This window comes from Piliocolobus tephrosceles, chromosome 20 (genome assembly GCF_002776525.5).
Source record: "Piliocolobus tephrosceles isolate RC106 chromosome 20, ASM277652v3, whole genome shotgun sequence".
Lineage (NCBI taxonomy): Eukaryota > Metazoa > Chordata > Mammalia > Primates > Cercopithecidae > Piliocolobus > Piliocolobus tephrosceles.
In genome coordinates, this window is record NC_045453.1 from 43,363,035 (window position 1) to 43,381,810 (window position 18,776).

At 43.0% G+C, this 18,776-nt stretch overlaps 1 protein-coding gene across 3 annotated transcripts in view; it reads right to left on the reverse strand.

The window, feature by feature from the left end:
* Positions 1-18,776, reverse strand: part of DTD1 (D-aminoacyl-tRNA deacylase 1) — a 191,226-nt gene that overhangs the window by 63,072 nt on the left and 109,378 nt on the right. The window contains exon 6 of one of the 3 annotated variants that reach the window (XM_023217779.2): positions 80-94. The exons of the other annotated variants lie outside the window; for them this stretch is intronic. The gene's annotated coding sequence lies outside the window, so the exon portion shown is untranslated. Of the gene's footprint in view, positions 1-79; positions 95-18,776 lie in introns of those variants that run through there. 3 annotated transcript variants of the gene reach the window in all.

The following is an 18,776-nucleotide window of genomic DNA, read 5'->3' on the forward strand; positions in this document are numbered from 1 at the left end:
TTGGTGGTGAAGAAGAACCCGGAAGTGCACCATCTTGCCTCCGTTCGTCCAAACAGTCTGAACTCTGCATCTCGCTCATGAAGACATTAACAGCCTACAGGTGATGAACATCCAGGTGAAAAGTGGCAAGTTACAGGGGAACAGCAAGAGACATTTGGGGCCACCCAAAATCAGTGGCATCCTCCCAACACCACTGCTCAGGCCAAGGCTCACACTGCTATTCAGACCCCTCAGCACACGGGGGTCTCCGGGGGAGTACACCTGATGGATAACGCCAACACTCAGAAAGCCTTCACCTGCTGAATTCTGAAACATTCAATTAAAATATGGAAATGCAGCGCTAACGGGGTTAAAAAGAACTCAATTACAACGGCAGCACTCCCTTTCAGCGTCTTAAATACCAGTACAGGGCTAATTACTGAACACTGAGTTACACTGCTTCCTTAGATATAATTCACACAAAATGTTTTTCTGTCTAGAAATAAACTCCACTTGATCTGCCTCAGAGAACACAAGTAAAAGGTCATTTTCTGTGCTATTTTTTCAAGAGATTAGCTATTAATCCAGCTCCTCAGAGGCAACTTTCTACACCACTGTCAAAGCAACGACTCTTGTTTTTTAGAGGCAGTGGGTTCTCCACCCATAAAGAAGGCCCAATACACCTTTTTCTCTTCCAAATTCAACTTGAAACGCTGAACTGCTCACACTCAGAAGCAACCACACCCACCTGACAGGTTACCTGTTTACTGGAGATCAAAAGATGACTCTTCCAAAAGACATTACCACAAGAAGAAAGTCTAAAGCAACAGCAAAGAGATGCTATTTTATTTATTTATGCCTTCTAATTTCTTTTTTTTTTTTTTTCTTTTTCTTCTTCTTTTTTTTTTGAGACGGAGTCTCGCTCTGTCGCCCAGGCTGGAGTGCAGTGGCCGGATCTCAGCTCACTGCAAGCTCCGCCTCCCGGGTTTATGCCATTCTCCTGCCTCAGCTTCCTGAGTAGCTGGGACTACAGGCGCCCACCACCGCGCCCGGCTAGTTTTTTTTTGTATTTTTTAGTAGAGACGGGGTTTCACCGTGTTAGCCAGGATGGTCTCGATCTCCCAACCTCGTGATCTGCCCGTCTCGGCCTCCCAAAGTGCCAGGATTACAGGCTTGAGCCACCGCGCCCGGCCCTTCTAATTTCAATGATGCCCTTCATAAAAAGGTCTTTTCCAGGTGCCAACGAAGAGCAATCTCCCAGACAAACCTCAGTGAGGGAGGCAAATGTGGTACCATGAACACAGGGTGTGGCCTGCAATTCTTATCTCTACAAACACAAATGCCTTGGTGTAGCCCCTGACATAGAGAAAGGGTTCCAAACTATCTGGTCAGTAATGACCCCAGGATTCCCCACTCTGAACCAACAACTGCTGAATCTTTAGCAACAAACCACACAACTGTTGATAGCTGTTGACTTATCATTTATCCTCTTTATCCAAATCTGAGGGAAAAGAGAACTGAGGAAAGCCACACGCACTAAGCCAATCCCCTTTTCCAGGAGTTCTAGCTAAAGGTTTGATCAGTCATGGCTCCAATAACACAGCCAAAGACAAAATGGACTGCATAAGAAGGGTTCAAATGGCTTTGCATTCAGTAGCACACAGGCTCAAAAAACAGCAAATGAGCTTAGAATACACTGGGCTACAAGAGCAAAGTCTTCCATTTTTAGAACATATTCAAGATTCCAACAATGTTTCTGACCACATTCCATTCAGTCATTCTCACAAAAAGCAGATCTCCTAACACAGCCTGACCACCAACACAGTAGAATCACTTCCGTTCAGCTCATCCTTCCCACTGAGGCCTCAGCCTCTAAGCTCACCATCATGTTACGAAAGGGCTCAGATTCTTCACCATCCTTTTGGTAAGGCACAGGAGTGAAGGCACTCGCCCACCACTACCAGCTACCATGGTACCTGAACCTGGGGGTAGCTTCCTGGGGACCTTTTTGAACAACACCTAAAGCTGCTCTCACTGTCTGCTGGCTTGAGTTCCAACCCTCTTCTCATATTAACTATGAATTAACTGTGAGAAAGGGTACAGGCAGGGGCGGGAGTTGCTGTGGGTACAAGTGGTTTCTGTGTCAGAGGGCACATTATGAATGCATGTACATGTGTGAGGAGAGTGATGAACTCAGATCAATCTGTTAAATTTCAAAATTACCAATCGTTAATTTGTTTCAAACTCTCCTTATCCTCTGATATCCTGAAAAGCAAAATTTTTTGTTTTTAAACATAACAGCACTCCTAGTCTTCAAGTTCCTTAAAACAGCACCAATACTGTTTAGACCAGCTCTGTCCAGCCGAATTATCTGTGATGGAAATGTCCTATCTTTGTAGTAATCCAGTACAGAAGTCACAAATGGCTGTCAAGCATGAGAAATGTGGCTATTGCAAATCAATTAAATTTGTAATTTTATTTCAGTATAGCTTTTATGGCTAGTGGCCACGCTACTGGACAGCAAAGGTCAGATAAACTGCCTTAACAACTGCTCGGAGATGGAAGCTTATTTAGTGACCCAAGTCTCCCCTTGGCAGAGTGTGGAGGCAAAATAGGAACCAGCATGCTTCGGGACATGCTTCCTGATCTTCCTCCCCTGCCCCACCCTCTCCTTGATCATCTTCCTCTGCAGTGGTGTTTCTCAACCTCAGCACTACTGACATTCAGAGCTGGATAATTCTTTGGGGTGAGGTCTGTCCTGTACACTTTAGGATATTGAGTAGCAACCCTGGACTCTACCTGCTAGAAGCTGGTAGGTAGCATGTCCCCCTCCCCTATTTGTGACAACCAAAAATGTCTCTGGAGTTGTCAAATGCCCCCAAAGGTACAAAACGGGTGAGAACCGCTGCTCTAGAGATAACTTTTAAAAACAACAGTGACAACAACAAAATTTCTGTTCTTAGAATTTCTGTCTCTGCTTATTTTACAGGATGAGGTTACCCTCTCATATTTGCCCTTGGTTAGGCATCTTTTCCCCACCCCTTGCAGACACCCTTTTGAACCTGAGTCCACTGGACTCACTGGAGTCCATTGGAGTTCCTGTGCCATTTTTCTAAGGTTCCTGCCCATGTAAACACATACACTGAGTGCCCAGCTACCCTCGTGCTCAGGAGAGAGGCTCACTGGAGACCAAATGACCTGCCTGTAAAGCTACCAACTACTTGTGTTAATCTACCCTGGCCAGTGTTCTTAATATAAACAGACAGCCAAAGACATCCAGATATTTGGGGGCACATCTATAGCTCAAAAGAAAAAACCGAGTAGAATAAATAGAACTGACTCTGAGCAAAAAAGCTACTTCAGCAAACAGAAATAAGTATTTTAAAAGTTCAATCAGTATGTATCTTCAGAGAGCATCAAGAAAACATAATACCCCTAAAAACAAAATAAGAAAACAGAAACAAACAAACAAAAAAAATAGCTGCTATGAAAAAGCAGAAATTAGGATTAAAAAAATGAGTTCATGGATATTAAAAATATGATTACCAAAATTAAAAACTTAGTAGAAAGTTTGGGAGATTAATAATTTCAAGTTTAATAATTGCCCCATGGGGTTAAAAAAACAAACAGAAAAAGAATGGAAAATACTGAGAAAGTTTAAGAAAAATGACAACCTGGGAGGATTATCAACTGGTCTCCAGGCTTTCCAGAAAGTGAGAGAAGAAAAATAAATAGTGAGAAAATATTGAAAATGGCAATAATAGAAGAAGAGAGCTTCCTTGAGCTAAAGAAAAGGCAACGGAATTTAGACTTAAGAAACCTAGAATACCAGAAAGGATGAAAACGGAACACATCTTCATGAAGTTTGAGGACACCAAGATCAAGACAGGTCTCCACAGGACCCAGAAGGAAAAAAGAAAAGCTCCCATCCAAGGGTGAGATTACGGTCAGTAAATGGCCCTCACAGAAACACCAGAGGCAGAACCATGGCCTTCAGAATTCTAAAGAAAAGAATTTTGAAGCTAGAATTCTACTTCCATACAAACTAACAGTCAAGTGTAAGGACTATAGAGACATTTTCAGATTTACTTTTTAAAAGGCAGAAGATTTACATTCTAAACATTCTTCTAGGGAAAAAGAATTATTGAAAATAGACTTCAGCACAAATAAAAAAGAAACCCAAGAAAGATGATGATAGGCGTGGGAGGTTCCAGAAAGATGACCCACCCAGCAGGATGGCCTACCAGGAGACTATATCCCACACCTGGCCCAGAGGGTCCCATGCCCACGGAGCCTTCCTCATTGCTAGCACAGCAGTCTGAGATCTAACTGCAAGGCAGCAGCAAGGCTGGGGGAGGGGCGTTCACCATTGCTGAGGCTTAAGCAGGTAAACAAAGCCTCCGGGAAGCTCGAATTGGGTGGAGCCCACCACAGCTACAGATTCCTGCTGGATGGCAGCAGCCCACAGGGCAGGTCCAGGCAGTGGCCCAGTCAGAGGCCCCAGGGAGAAACTGGTCTCATAAAACAGAAAGCATGACCGACAGGGAGGAAAACCTTAGGACTATGGCAAAGGCACATCTGCTAAGAAAAACATTAGTTTGCCAATTCTTTTAAAATTTTTGTAGTCAGTTTTTTTTTTTTTTTGCCTTATTCCAGACGTGATTTCTACTCCAACAGAACTAGTGATACCTTTGTGACCAGATTTCCATCCTATGTGGCAGGCATGTTCTCTTCAGTATCCCTGCCTCAGGCACTGACACTAAGATATCAAAGACCAACCTGCTCCTGGTGACCATGTTGGCAGCCACAACACCTGATATTACTGAGGAGTTAAATCTGACCTGCAGTAGATCAGTATCTCTGTGGTCTCTAGTATGTACTCCAGCCTGGCTTTTCTCGCCTGCATCTAACCTAGATCTTTATTCTATAGCCCTTGCTAAATTAGCCAACTTTCCCAGTACCTTCTGGACTCAACAACTGCCTAGTCCGGGAAATGAGAAAAGTGGAAATTTAAAAACAAGGATATAGCCAATAGCACCTAAGGGAAGGGTTCAATTGTCAAGAAAATTAAAATCAAGGAAGAAGAGCTTATTACAGAGATGGAGGGAAGAGAGTGGGAGTACGATACACAGTTGTGGTTACTCAGGGATGCTGGAATGGAAACCAAAATCTTTCCTGGTTTGAAAAGATTATCAGGGCGTGCCCAAGATGGCCGAATAGGAACAGCTCCAGCCTCCAGCTCCCAGTGTGACACAGAAGACGGGCGATTTCTGCATTTTCAACTGAGGTACCCGGTTCATCTCACTGGGACGTGTCGGACAGTTGGCGCTGGTCCGCGGGTGCAGCCCGACCAGCAAGAGCTGAAGCAGGGCGAGGCATTGCCTCGTCTGGGAAGTGCAAGGGGGAAGGGAATTCCTTTTCCTAGCCAAAGGAAACAGACACAAAACACCTGGAAAATCGGGTAACTCCCACCCTAATACTGCACTTTACCCAGGGTCTTAGCAAACGGCCTACCAGGAGACTATATCCCACACCTGGCCCAGAGGGTCCCATGCCCACGGAGCCTTCCTCATTGCTAGCACAGCAGTCTGAGATCTAACTGCAAGGCAGCAGCAAGGCTGGGGGAGGGGCGTTCACCATTGCTGAGGCTTAAGCAGGTAAACAAAGCCTCTGGGAAGCTCGAATTGGGTGGAGCCCACCACAGCTCAAGGAGGCTGGCCTGCCTCCGTAGACTCCTCCTCTGGGGACAGGGCATAGCTAAACAAAAAGCAGCAGAAACCTCGGCAGAGGTAAATGCCCCTGTCTGACAGCTTTGAAGAGAGCAATGGATCTTCCAGCACAGAGATTGAGATCTGAGAACGGACAGACTGCCTGCTCAAGTGGGTCCCTGACCCCTGAGTAGCCTAACTGGGAGACATCCCCCACTAGGTGCAGACTGACACCTCACACCTCACACGGCAGGGTACACCCCTGAGACGAAGCTTCCAGAGCAAGAATCAGACAGCAACACTCGCTGTTCAGCAACATTCCAACTTCTGCAGCCTCTGCTGCTGATACTCAGGCAAGCAGGGTCTGGAGTGGACCTCAAGCAAACTCCAACAGACCTACAGCTGAGGGTCCTGACTGTTAGAAGGAAAACTAACAAACAGAAAGGACACCCACACCAAAACCCCATCAGTACATCACCATCATCAAAGACCAAAGGCAGATAAAACCACAAAGATAAGGAAAAAGTAGGGCAGAAAAGCTGGAAATTCAAAAAATCAGAGTGCATCTCCCACTTCAAAGGAACGCAGCTCATCGCCAGCAATGGAACAAAGCTGGATGGAGAATGACTTTGACGAGTTGAGAGAAGAAGGCTTCAGTCAATCAAACTTCTCAGAGTTAAAGGAGGAACTATGGAACCAGCACAAAGAAACTAAAAACCTTGAAAAAAGAATGGATGAATGGATAACAAGAATAATTGATGCAGAGAAGACCTTAAAAGAACTGATAGAGATGAAAACCATAACATGAGAACTACGTGACAAATGCACAAGCTTGAGTAACCAACTCAATCAACTGGACGAAAGAGTATCAGCGATTGAAGATCAAATGAATGAAATGAAGTGAGACGAGAAGTGTAGAGAAAAAAAGAGTAAAAAGAAATGAACAAAGCCTCCAAGAAATATGGGATTATGTGAAAAGACCAAATCTACGTCTGATTGGTGTGCCTGAAAGTGATGGGGAAAATGGAACCAAGTTGGGAAACACTCTGTAGGATATCATCCAGGAGAACTTCCCCAACCTAGTAAGGCAGGCCAACATTCAAATTCAGGAAATACAGAGAACACCACAAAGATACTCCTCGAGAAGAGCAACTCCAAGACACATAATTGTCAGATTCACCAAAGTTGAAATGAAGGAAAAAATGTTAAGGGCAGCCAGAGAGAAAGGTCAGGTTACACACAAAGGGAAGCCCATCAGACTAACAGCGGATCTCTCAGCAGAAACTCTCCAAGCCAGAAGAAAGTGGGGGCCAATATTCAACATTCTTATAGAAAAGAATTTTAAACCCAGAATATCATATCCAGCCAAACTAAGTTTCATAAGTGAAGGAGAAATAAAATCTTTTACAGACAAGCAAATGCTTAGAGATTTTGTCACCACCAGGCCTGCCCTACAAGAGATCCTGAAGGAAGCACTAAACATGGAAAGGAACAACAGGTAGCAACCATTGCAAAAACATGTCAAAATGTAAAGTCCATTGATGCTAGGAAGAAACTGCATCAACTAGCAAGCAAAATAACCAGCTAATAACATAATGACAGGATCAAGTTCACACATAACAATATTAACCTTAAATGTAAATGGACTAAATGGTCCAGTTAAAAGACACAGCCTGGCAAATTGGATAAAGAGTCAAGACGCATCAGTTTGCTGTATTCAGGAGACCCATCTTACATGCAGAGACACACGTAGGCTCAAAATAAAGGGATGGAGGAAGATCTACCAAGCAAATGGAAAACAAAAAAAAGCAGGGGTAGCAATCCTAGTGTCTGATAAAACAGAGTTTAAACCATCAAAGATCAAAAGAGACAAAGAAGGCCATTACATAATGGTAAAGGGATCAATTCATCAGGAAGAGCTAACTACCCTAAATATATATGCACCCAATACAGGAGCACCCAGATTCATAAAGCAAGTCCTTAGAGACTTACAAAGAGACTTAGACTCCCATACAATAATAATGGGAGACTCTAACACCCCACTGTCAACATTAGACAGAGCAGCGGGACAGAAAGTCAACAAGGATATCCAGGAATTGAACTCAACTCTGCACCAAGCAGACCTAATAAGACATCTGCAGAACTCTCCACCCCAAGTCAGCAGAATATACATTCTTCTCAGCACCACATCGCACTTATTCCAAAATTGACCACATAGTTGGAATTAAACCACTCTTCAGCAAATGTAAAAGAACAGAAATTATAACAAACTGTCTCTCAGACCACAGCGCAATCAAACTAGAACTCAGGACTAAGAAACTCAATCAAAACCACTCAACTACATGGAAACTGAACAACCTGCTCCTGAATGACTACTGGGTACATAATGAAATGAAGGCAGAAATAAAGATGTTCTTTGAAACCAATGAGAACAAAGATACAACATACCAGAATGTCTGGGACACATTTAAAGCAGTGTGTAGAGGGAAATTTATAGCACTAAATGTCCACAAGAGAAAGCAGGAAAGATCTAAAATTGACACTCTAACATCACAATTAAAAGAACTAGAGAAGCAAGAGCAAACACATTCAAAAGCTAGCAGAAGGCAAGAAATAACTAAGATCAGAGCAGAACTGAAGGAGACAGAGACACAAAAAACCCTCCAAAAAAATCAATGAATCCAGGAGCTGGTTTCTTGAAAAGATCAACAAAATTGATAGACCGCTAGCAAGACTAACACAGAAGAAAAGAGAGAAGAATCAAATAGATGCAATAAAAAATGATAAAGGAGATATCACCACCAACCCCAAAGAAATACAAACTACCATCAGAGAATACTATAAACACCTCTATGCAAATCAACTAGGAAACCTAGAAGAAATGGATAATTTCCTGGACACTTACACTCTCCCAAGACTAAACCAGGAAGAAGTTGAATCCCTGAATAGACCAATAGCAGGCTCTGAAATTGAAGCAATAATTAATAGCCTACCAAACAAAAAAAGTCGGGACCAGACGGATTCACAGCCGAATTCTACCAGAGGTAAAAGGAGGAGTTGGTACCATTCCTTCTGAAACTATTCCAATCAATAGAAAAAGAGGGAATCCTCCCTAACTCATTTTATGAGGCCAACATCATCCTGATACCAAAGCCTGGCAGAGACACAACAAAAAAAGAGAATTTTAGACTAATATCCCTGATGAACATCGATGCAAAAATCTTCAACAAAATACTGGCAAACCAAATCCAGCAGCACATCAAAAAGCTTGTCCACCATGATCAAGTGGCTTCATCCCTGGGATGCAAGGCTGGTTCAACAGACACAAATCAATAAACGTAATCCAGCATATAAAGAGAACCAAAGACAAAAACCACATGATTATCTCAACAGATGCAGAAAAGGCCTTTGACAAAATTCAACAGCCCTTCATGCTAAAAACTCTCAATAAATTCGGTACTGATGGAACGTATCTCAAAATAATAAGAGCAATTTATGAAAAACCCACAGCCAATGTCATACTAAATGAGCAATAACTGGAAGCATTCCCTTTAAAAACTGGCACAAGACAGGGATGCCCTCTCTCATCACTCCTATTCAACATAGTGTTGGAAGTTCTGGCTAGGGCAACCAGGCAAGAGAAAGAAATAAAGGGTATTCAGTTAGGAAAAGAAGAAGTCAAATTGTCCCTGTTTGCAGATGACATGACTGTATATTTAGAAAACCCCATTGTCTCAGCCCAAAATCCCCTTAAGCTGATAAGCAACTTCAGCAAAGTCTCAGGACACAAAATCAATGTGCAAAAATCACAAGCATTCTTATACACCAGTAACAGACAAACAGACAGTCAAATCATGAATGAACTCCCATTCACAATAGCTTCAAAGAGAATAAAATACCTAGGAATCCAACTTACAAGGGATGTAAAGGACCTCTTCAAGGAGAACTACAAACTACTGCTCAGTGACATAAAAGAGGACACAAACAAATGGAAGAACATACCATGCTCATGGACAGAAAGAATCAATATCGTGAAAATGGCCCTACTGCCCAAGGTAATTTATAGATTCAATGCCATCCCCATCAAGCTACCAATGACTTTCTTCACAGAATTGGAAAAAACTGCTTTAAAGTTCATATAGAACCAAAAAAGACCCCGCATTATTAAGACAATCCAAAGCAAAAAGAACAAAGCTGGAGGTATCACGCTACCTGACTTCAAACTATACTACAGGGCTACAGTAACCAAAACAGCATGGTACTGGTACCAAAACAGAGATATAGAGCAATGGAACAGAACAGAGCCCTCAGAAATAATACCACACATCTACAGCCATCTGATCTTTGACAAACCTGAGAAAAACAAGAAATGGGGAAAGGATTCCCTATTTAATAAATGGTGCTGGGAAAATTGGCTAGCCATAAGTAGAAAGCTGAAACTGGATCCTTTCCTTATTCCTTATATGAAAATTAATTCAAGATGGATTGGAGACTTAAATGTTAGACCTAAAACCATAAAAACCCTAGAAGAAAACCTAGGTAATACCATTCAGGACATAGGCATGGGCAAGGACTTCATGTCTAAAACACCAAAAGCAACGGCAATAAAAGCCAAAATTGACAAATGGGATCTAATTAAACTAAAGAGCTTCTGCACAGCAAAAGAAACTACCATCAGAGTGAACAGGCAACCTACAGAATGGGAGAAAATTTTTGCAATCTACTCATCTGACAAAGGGCTAATATCCAGAACCTATAAAGAACTCAATCAAATTTACAAGAAAAAAATAAACAACCCCATCAAAAAGTGGGCAAAGGATATGAACAGACACTTCTCAAAAGAAGACATTTATACAGCCAACAGACACATGAAAAAATGCTCATCATCACTCGCCATCAGAGAAATGCAAATCAAAACCACAATGAGATACCATCTCACACCAGTTAGAATGGCAATCATTAAAAAATCGGGAAACAACAGGTGCTGGAGAGGATGTGGAGAAATAGGAACACTTTTACACTGTTGGTGGGACTGTAAACTAGTTCAACCATTGTGGAAAACAGTGTGGCGATTCCTCAAGGATCTAGAACTAGAAATACCATTTGACCCAGCCATCCCATTACTGGGGATATACCCAAAGGATTATAAGTTATGCTGCTATAAAGACACATGCACACATATGTTCATTGCGGCACTATTCACAATAGCAAAGACTTGGAATCAACCCAAATATCCATCAGTGACAGACTGGATTAAGAAAATGTGGCACATATATACCATGGAATACTATGCAGCCATAAAAAAGGATGAGTTTGTGTCCTTTGTAGGGACATGGATGCAGCTGGTAACCATCATTCTTAGCAAACTATCACAAGAAGAGAAAACCAAATACCGCATGTTCTCACTCATAGGTGGGAACTGAACAATGAGATCACTTGGACACAGGAAGGGGAACATCACACACCAGGTCCTACTGTGGGGGGGCGGGGGAGCGGGGGATAGCATTAGGAGATATACCCACTGTAAATGACGAGTTAATGGGTGCAGTACACCAACATGGCACATGTATGCATATGTAACAAACCTGCACGTTGTGCACATGTACCCTAGAACTTAAAGTATTAAAAAAAAAAAATCTCCAGACATTTCCAGACAGAAAAAAAAAAAAGAAAGAAAAAAAGAAAAGATTATCAGTCCTTCCCTCTGTCTTGGTCTGAGGGACCAATAAAAGGATCCTCCCTTTCACTGTTTTTGCCTCTCATCTTTGGACCATTTTGAAGGATGTACAAATAGACACTTTGTCTAAAATGGAAGTGAATAAGAGAGTCTCTATTTATTATGCAACAGATTAAAATGATTGTAGACAAATTTCTCCTGTCAACAATGATTAGGTTACATAGCAAGATTTTACAATGGACCTCAGGCATCGCGCTGTATATTAGCTCTAAGCAAAATGAAAAACTCTAAATTATACTTTAAATCAACCAGGAATGAGTTCTGTTCCTATTCAGAATCATCAGCTTACTTCATGCATTTTATCTGACAGAAGGACAAATCAGCAATTTGAAAGACTTAAAGAATTATTAGGTGATTCTTTAAAAGGAGAAGCCAAAGCAAGCACACAGAACGTACATGCGTCAGTTAATATTTCCTGAAAGCCTACTGCATCCCAGGCACTGGGGTGAGTCCAGTGCTCATTTCTAAGTGATGACCTGTGTGTCAGGCCTGTGTCCCACGTGGTCCCATCCTACTGCTCTCCCTGACACTGAAAGGCCAGACAGACTCCCTGGGTGCATTCAGCTCACATAGTGCAATAGAACCAAGGGCTCCGGGATGTCCCTGTGCTCCACACCGCCCCCATTCTGTTGCTCCTACCTGCCCACAAGATTGAACATGAGGACAGAAAGGCATAATGCAAAAATTCTATTGTTGAAAAGACCTAACAAGTTCAAAAAATATGGCCAGGGTCTGGCAAAGGACATAATGAATCATTAGGAACTACTCTACTTAAAGAAAACCATTTGTATTATTTTTTAAAGACATTTGCTATATGCCCCCCTTATCAGGGTGCTCCTTAGTACATCTCTTTCATCAGGAATTCATTAAACAAAGTCTGTTAGGTAACATGTTTTCTCTCTAGCTGTAAAACTGCCCTCCAGCTACCTGTGTCTCTCTGGCCCAGAGTGCCCACCCACAGACAATGCTATGTTCTTGTGCAAAGCACGGCAGGGGTATTGAATCTCTGGCCTGAATATGTGGGAAGAGAACCCTGCCAATGCCCCCATAAACAACAACTCTCTGGGGCTCACTATCCCTAATGAGAAAATCCAGCACTCTGTCATTTTGAAATAAATGAAAAATCAGTTAACATATGCTTTAGTATGTACTGACCATTGGGAAAAATATTCCAAAAACACTATGGGAAAACAGCAGTAGCTTTTTCAGCTCATAGAGTCAGGCACTACTCTGATGCCACCTTTTATCTGTCGTCCTTTGTACATAAAGTAGTTTTACAGCCAGTCTCCACACAACCCTGTCCTGTGAAAAGCCTTCCTTCCCCTCCCAAGGTCCCCCTTCCTCTGAGTCTTTGCTACACCCTCAAGCTCCAGGAACCTTTGTCCAAGTCTTCACTTCCCCAGACACCCTCCAATCGAATCTCAGTCCACGGAGGCCCTGACTGCCACCTCCACCATGCCACTGGCACCATGTCAAAAGGGTCACTGTGAGCATGGAAGGTGTGGAATAAACAAGTACATACTGGATACCATGTACACTCCTCAGGTGATGGGTACACTAAAATCTCAGAATTCACCACATAACAAAAGAAAACCACTCATATCTCAAAAGCCGTTGAAATTTTAAAGATCAAAAATTTTAAAAAAAAAGGTCACCACTATTTGCACAGGAAAATTTTCTGGAGGATATACAAGGAGAATTTTATTTTTTAATAATGTGCTTTCTTTGAATTTTCTAACCAAGTGGATGTTCCTTTGACTTTTAAAAACATCAACAGAGGCTACTGAAGATGGTCAAATGGTGAGTCACTAAAAAGAACCCGTGTTTTAAGAAGTCCATTTAAGAAATGTTCTCCTGAGAAACAAACAAATAGTAACTTTCCAGCAGAGAAACCTGACTGATACCTTCTTGACCGAGTGAGTGATCAAGGTCAGCATCAGTAGTCATGAGACCATCAATGCCATGTGCCCTGACATGGCGCACCAAGGACATCAAATTCCCAAACTAAGGGGCACTCTACGAAATAACTGGCCTGTGTCTTCAGATGCATCAAGATCGTAAGACTGGAGGAGGCTAAGACACACCTAAATGAATGTGGGATTCTAGATTGGATTCTGGACCCAGTGGGACAATGGCAATATTCAAATAAGGCCTGCAAATTTGTTATTAGTTAATACTACATTACCAATAGTAATTCGCTGGTTTTGATCACTACTACAGATACGTAAGATCATTAACATTTGGGAAAACTAGGTAATAGGAGTATGAGAACTCTTCTGGTCTATTTTTGCAACTTCATTAAGTCTGGAATTATTTCAAAGTAAGTTTAAGATACATATGTGTACACACACATACACACACACAGACACATACAGGATCACTCTTGACTGCGTGGCCAACAAGCCCAATGGCATTTTCCAAATGCTCACCTCCTCAGCCTCTTAACGGCAAGACAGCATGGAGCTGCCCTTCTAGAAAGTCTCTCCCATGAGGCTTCCATACTGAGGCACTTCCCTGGCTCCTCCTCCACCTCTACAGCCATCCCCACACATGCTGGACTCCATCCTCCTTGAGGAAAAACCTCTAACAGATGACTTGCCTCATCACGGGAGATGTGACAGGAACTTGAAGGCCAGACCTCCATGTCCTGCCAGGCAGGTCCCCATGACTGTCCTGCTAGCATCACGCGAAAACCCCAAAGCTGCCCCGCCCCATGTCCCCATTAGCCTGTTCAAGCCTTGCTGTCACCTCGGGGTCCTTCTCCACATCTCCCACTTCTCTGGCCTTCTCTGTTCCTACTGCTGACCCACTTCCAGGCCTCTATTTGCTCCACCCAAGCCTCTTGCACAGAGACTCAAGGTGACAGATGGGGAAAAGAATACCATCAGGTGGGAAGACCTGGGTTTGAGGCCTCATTCTGCCATGGCCTACCTGTGGTTTTGGAGAAAACTTTTTGAGACCCAGTCTTTTTCACATGTAAAACAGGTTATTAAATAAGAGCCCCTATGGCAGGCTCTCTTGACCTAATAGCCTTCCTCTCCTGCTGCAACTCCACTCCAGAGTGTGAAAATGCTACCACTTATCCACACTCCAATCCACTTACCCAAACTCCCTGGTGACCTGCTGGACAGTAACCCAGCTCTGCCCGGAGGATATTAGAGAGTATGCTGGGCACTGTTGGCAAAGACTCCTCTACCTGGCAAAGGAAAGAAAATGAAGGGAAACACCAACCCTCTGGCCTGCCTTGTTGGACACAGACATGGAGGGTGTAAGGGCACTGCTGTGGCAGCCATTTCATAACCAAGAGGAGGTGAGGTAAAGGACAGAGAGGACAACAGAACCCCAGCACCTCGGAGCTGCCAAAGTAACCAGCCCTGGAGTTCCTGGGCTTGGGCCTTGGAACTTATGAAAGAAAATTAAATGTTCTTATTGTTTAAGGAACTTTTAACTGATAATTCTATTTGACTGTGACTTTCAGCCATGGCAGGGCTCTGTCACCAACTATTCATAAGAGGATAAGGAGACAGATGCAGGCAGGGAGCGGGAGGAGGGAATGGGAATGAGGTGAGCAGCAGTTTCACAGCTGGAGGGCTGGACGCTGATGGCCAGCTCCTCACTTCCAGGTGTTTCCACATCAAGCATCCTGCAGACAGCTAACAAGTTCATTCTACAAAGTACAGTTCTCACCACTTTATCCTTCCTCTGCTCGGAAACAGTCAATGGTTCCCCACTGTCCATAAGGGATGCTTAACGCACATGGGTTTTGCAGCTAGAAAGACAAGGTAAGGACTTCGGATGTAAATGTAGAGGCTAAAAAAAAAAATCACTGAATATATATAGATGAAATAACACTGAGATTGGCTTCAAAGTAATAGAGGATGTTAAAGGGTTGACAAAATCAGAGCTGCCATCCTGGGTGTCCACTGATGCTGCACACATGGGGGTTCGACAGACTCTTTTGCCCAGCGTACATGTGTTTAATATTTTCTGTGATAAAAATTTAAGATCATTTCAAATTAATAATACAAACTGAACTATGTAATTATTGTTAAAAACATACATCAGCTAGATCCTAGCTGTCTATCCTGCTATTATCAGAATAGTAAAAAATGGGTGATTTGCTAAAGTTTTACTGATTTGCTCATACAAAGGTGTTCATACCCATTTCTTGGAATTTCTCTTCAGTCATATAAAAATATTATTAGAATAAAGATGATCACTTGCATACTACTTATAATTGTGAAAAAATCTAGATGTCCAAGAGTAAGGTTATGGTAAACGATTTAATAAATAGCATGCAAACATAAAAATGATATGAGTTAAATATCCACACTCCAAAAATCTGAAATCCAAAATGTTCCAAAATACAAAACTTTTTGAGAACAGACACGATCCTGAAAGGCTGTACTCAAAGCGAATTGCACTGGAGAATTTTGGATTTTGAATATTTCTATTAGGGATGCTCAACCAATAAGTATAATGCAAATATTCCAAAATCTGAAAAAATCCAAAACACTTCTGATCCCAAGCATTTTGGATAAGGGATACTCTCCCTCTATATACAATTTAGTCACCCTCACTGAAAATGGTAAAGCTTTAAGTGAAAAAGTTCATGATGATTACACCAATAAGGACATGTGAATATTTGCAAAACACTATGAAGAAATAAAAATAAGGAATCAAAATAGTTGTATTAAGCACATTGGTTTTCTTACTGTATTCAACGTTTTTGTAACGTTGCTTTAAATAATTTTTTTTTTTTTTTTTTTTTTTTAGACAGCCTCACTCTGTCATCCAGACTGGAGTGCAGTGGCACGATCTCCACTCACTGCAAGCTCCGCCTCCCAGGTTCACACCATTCTTCTGCCTCAGCCTCCCTAGTAGCTGGGACTACAGGCACCCGCCACCACGCCTGACTAAGTGTTTTGTATTTTTAGTAGAGATGGGGTTTCACCGTGTTAGCAGTATGGTCGCTATCTCCTGACCTCATGATCCGCCTGCCTCAGCCTCCCAAAGTGCTGGGATTACAGGTGTAAACCACCGCACCTGGCCACTTTAAATAATTTTTAAGAGATTTATCCTATCTTGAGTACAAGATTTTTCTTCAGTTTCTCAGATTTTAAGCGCAAGCAGTAAAAACTACAGTTCGGGGGTGGGGGTGCGCTGGCTCACGCCTATAATCCCAGCACTTTGGGAGGCTGAGTCGAGCATTATCACCTGAGATCGGGAGTTCGAGACCAGCCTGACCAACATGGAGAAACCCTATCTCTACTAAAAATACAAGATTAGCCAGGTGTGGTGGTGCATGCCTGTAATCCCAGCTACTCGGGAGGCTGAGGCAGGAGAATCACTTGAACCCAGGAGGCCGAGGTTGCAGTGAGCCGAGATTGCGCCATTGCACTCCGGCCTAAGCAACAAGAGCAAAACTTCCTCTCAAAAACAAACAAACATACAAAAAACTACAGTTCACCTGTGAGCACAGTGACCTTTTCTAGACTCTGCTGCAGTGTGTCAGTCACACCCATGAATTTCCTCCCTAACCTGAGCATCCATCGTGACCGCAGGACCCACAGTCTAGGAGGGCACTTGACCTGAAGGGCCAGGATGACCAAACCACCTGAGACCAAGAAAGACGTGGAAACCACAGATGTCATCTTTCCTAGTCTTGGCAAGGCCCTGCATGTCCCCATTTTCACCTACAATGAGACTCTGAGACAGGCGGCCTGACTTGCTCAAAGACATGAGTGTCTGAGAGGTGGGGGAATGCACACAGGCAGGAAGATGACATATGAGGTCCACTCCCCTCACTCCTGGAAAATTCCAGGGAAGATTCTGGAACAGAGATGTGCTCTTTACAGAAGACAATGCAGCCTGGGTGCAGATATGACAACAGCATCCATTAAAATATGGTCAAATAGGAGTCTGCAAAACATCTTTAAGGGAAAACAATTTCTCAAGACTATTATAATTATCACCAAAGCCTTAAATCCTCCCATCCTCCTGACTGAATAAAACTTGGGCCAGGCACAGTGGCTCATGCCTATAATCCCAACACTTTGAGAGGCTGAGGCAGGTGAATTTCTTGAGCCCAGGAATCTGTGGCCAGCTTGGGCAACATAGTGAGACACCCATCTCTACAAAAACAAAATTAAAAATAAATTAGCCATGTGTAGTGGCACATGCCTGTAGTCCCAGCTACTTGGAAGGCTGAGGCAGGAAGCTCACTTGAGCCTCGGGGGTTGAGGCTGAAGTGAGCTATGATTTGCACCATTGCACTCCAGCCTGGGCAACAGAACAAGACCCTGTCAGAAGAAAGGGAAAGGGAGGAAGAAAGAGAAAAACGGAGGGAGGGCAGAAGGAGAGAAGTGGGAGGAAGGAAAGAAGGAAAGAGAAAGAGAGAAAGAGGGGGAAAGAGAGAAAAGAAAGAAAAAGAAAGAGAGAGGGAGGGAGGGAGGGAAGGAAGGAAGGAAGGAAGGAAGGAAGGAAGGAAGGAAGGGAGGGAGGGAGGGAGGGAGGGAAGAAGAGAGGAAGGGAGGGAGAGAGGAAGAGAGGGAGGGAAGGAGGGAGGGAGCGAGGGAGGGAGGGAACTGGCATAGGCAAAGCATTTCCCTTATGGAAGGGACGACATTCCCAGAGACCTGCACTGGTTTCTCCTGGTTTTATTTACCAACCAATAAATGAAATTCTTACAACCAGAGACAGGTGTGTGCATGAATGAGCGACCTTCAGTGTCAATCTCGTTTTCTTCCAGGCAAGGACTAATTGGGTTCTGTGGCCAGCTACCCAGTCCACTCCAGCTCTGTGTGTGAATCGTTGCTGACATTTGTACAAGGGGAAAAGGATTTTTTTATTTCTCCTAAAGGGTTGATGCTAACACTAAAGCAGGATCTGATTTTAACTCTTAACTGCAAGATACTGCAGGACACATTTGCAGAACACGTGCTGAGTATCTGTGCCCTGATACGTTTCATGCTGGTCATGACCTGAAGGAAATCTATTGGCACATATACTATATGTCACGTGTTTTTAACTTGATCATGGTGGCTCTGAGGTGCAACTTTTTCTTCACATACCTGAGACCCCTCTTGGGGGTACTGCAGTCTTTAATCATGCTGTGTAAGACTGCTATGGCATAAGTTCTCTTGTACAAATAAAAGTATTAATAAGATCTATATGTAGTGATACACACACTTTTTATTGTTTTCTAGATGTCTACAAATAAATGCAATTTGTGACCTGTATATAAAAAAAGTAGTAGTCTGCAAAGTGTTCCATTTATGAGGCGCTCACTGAGGCGTGTCCCCCTCAGGGAAATGTAATCGTTTCGGGAGGCCCAGCTGCTGCTCCCTAAC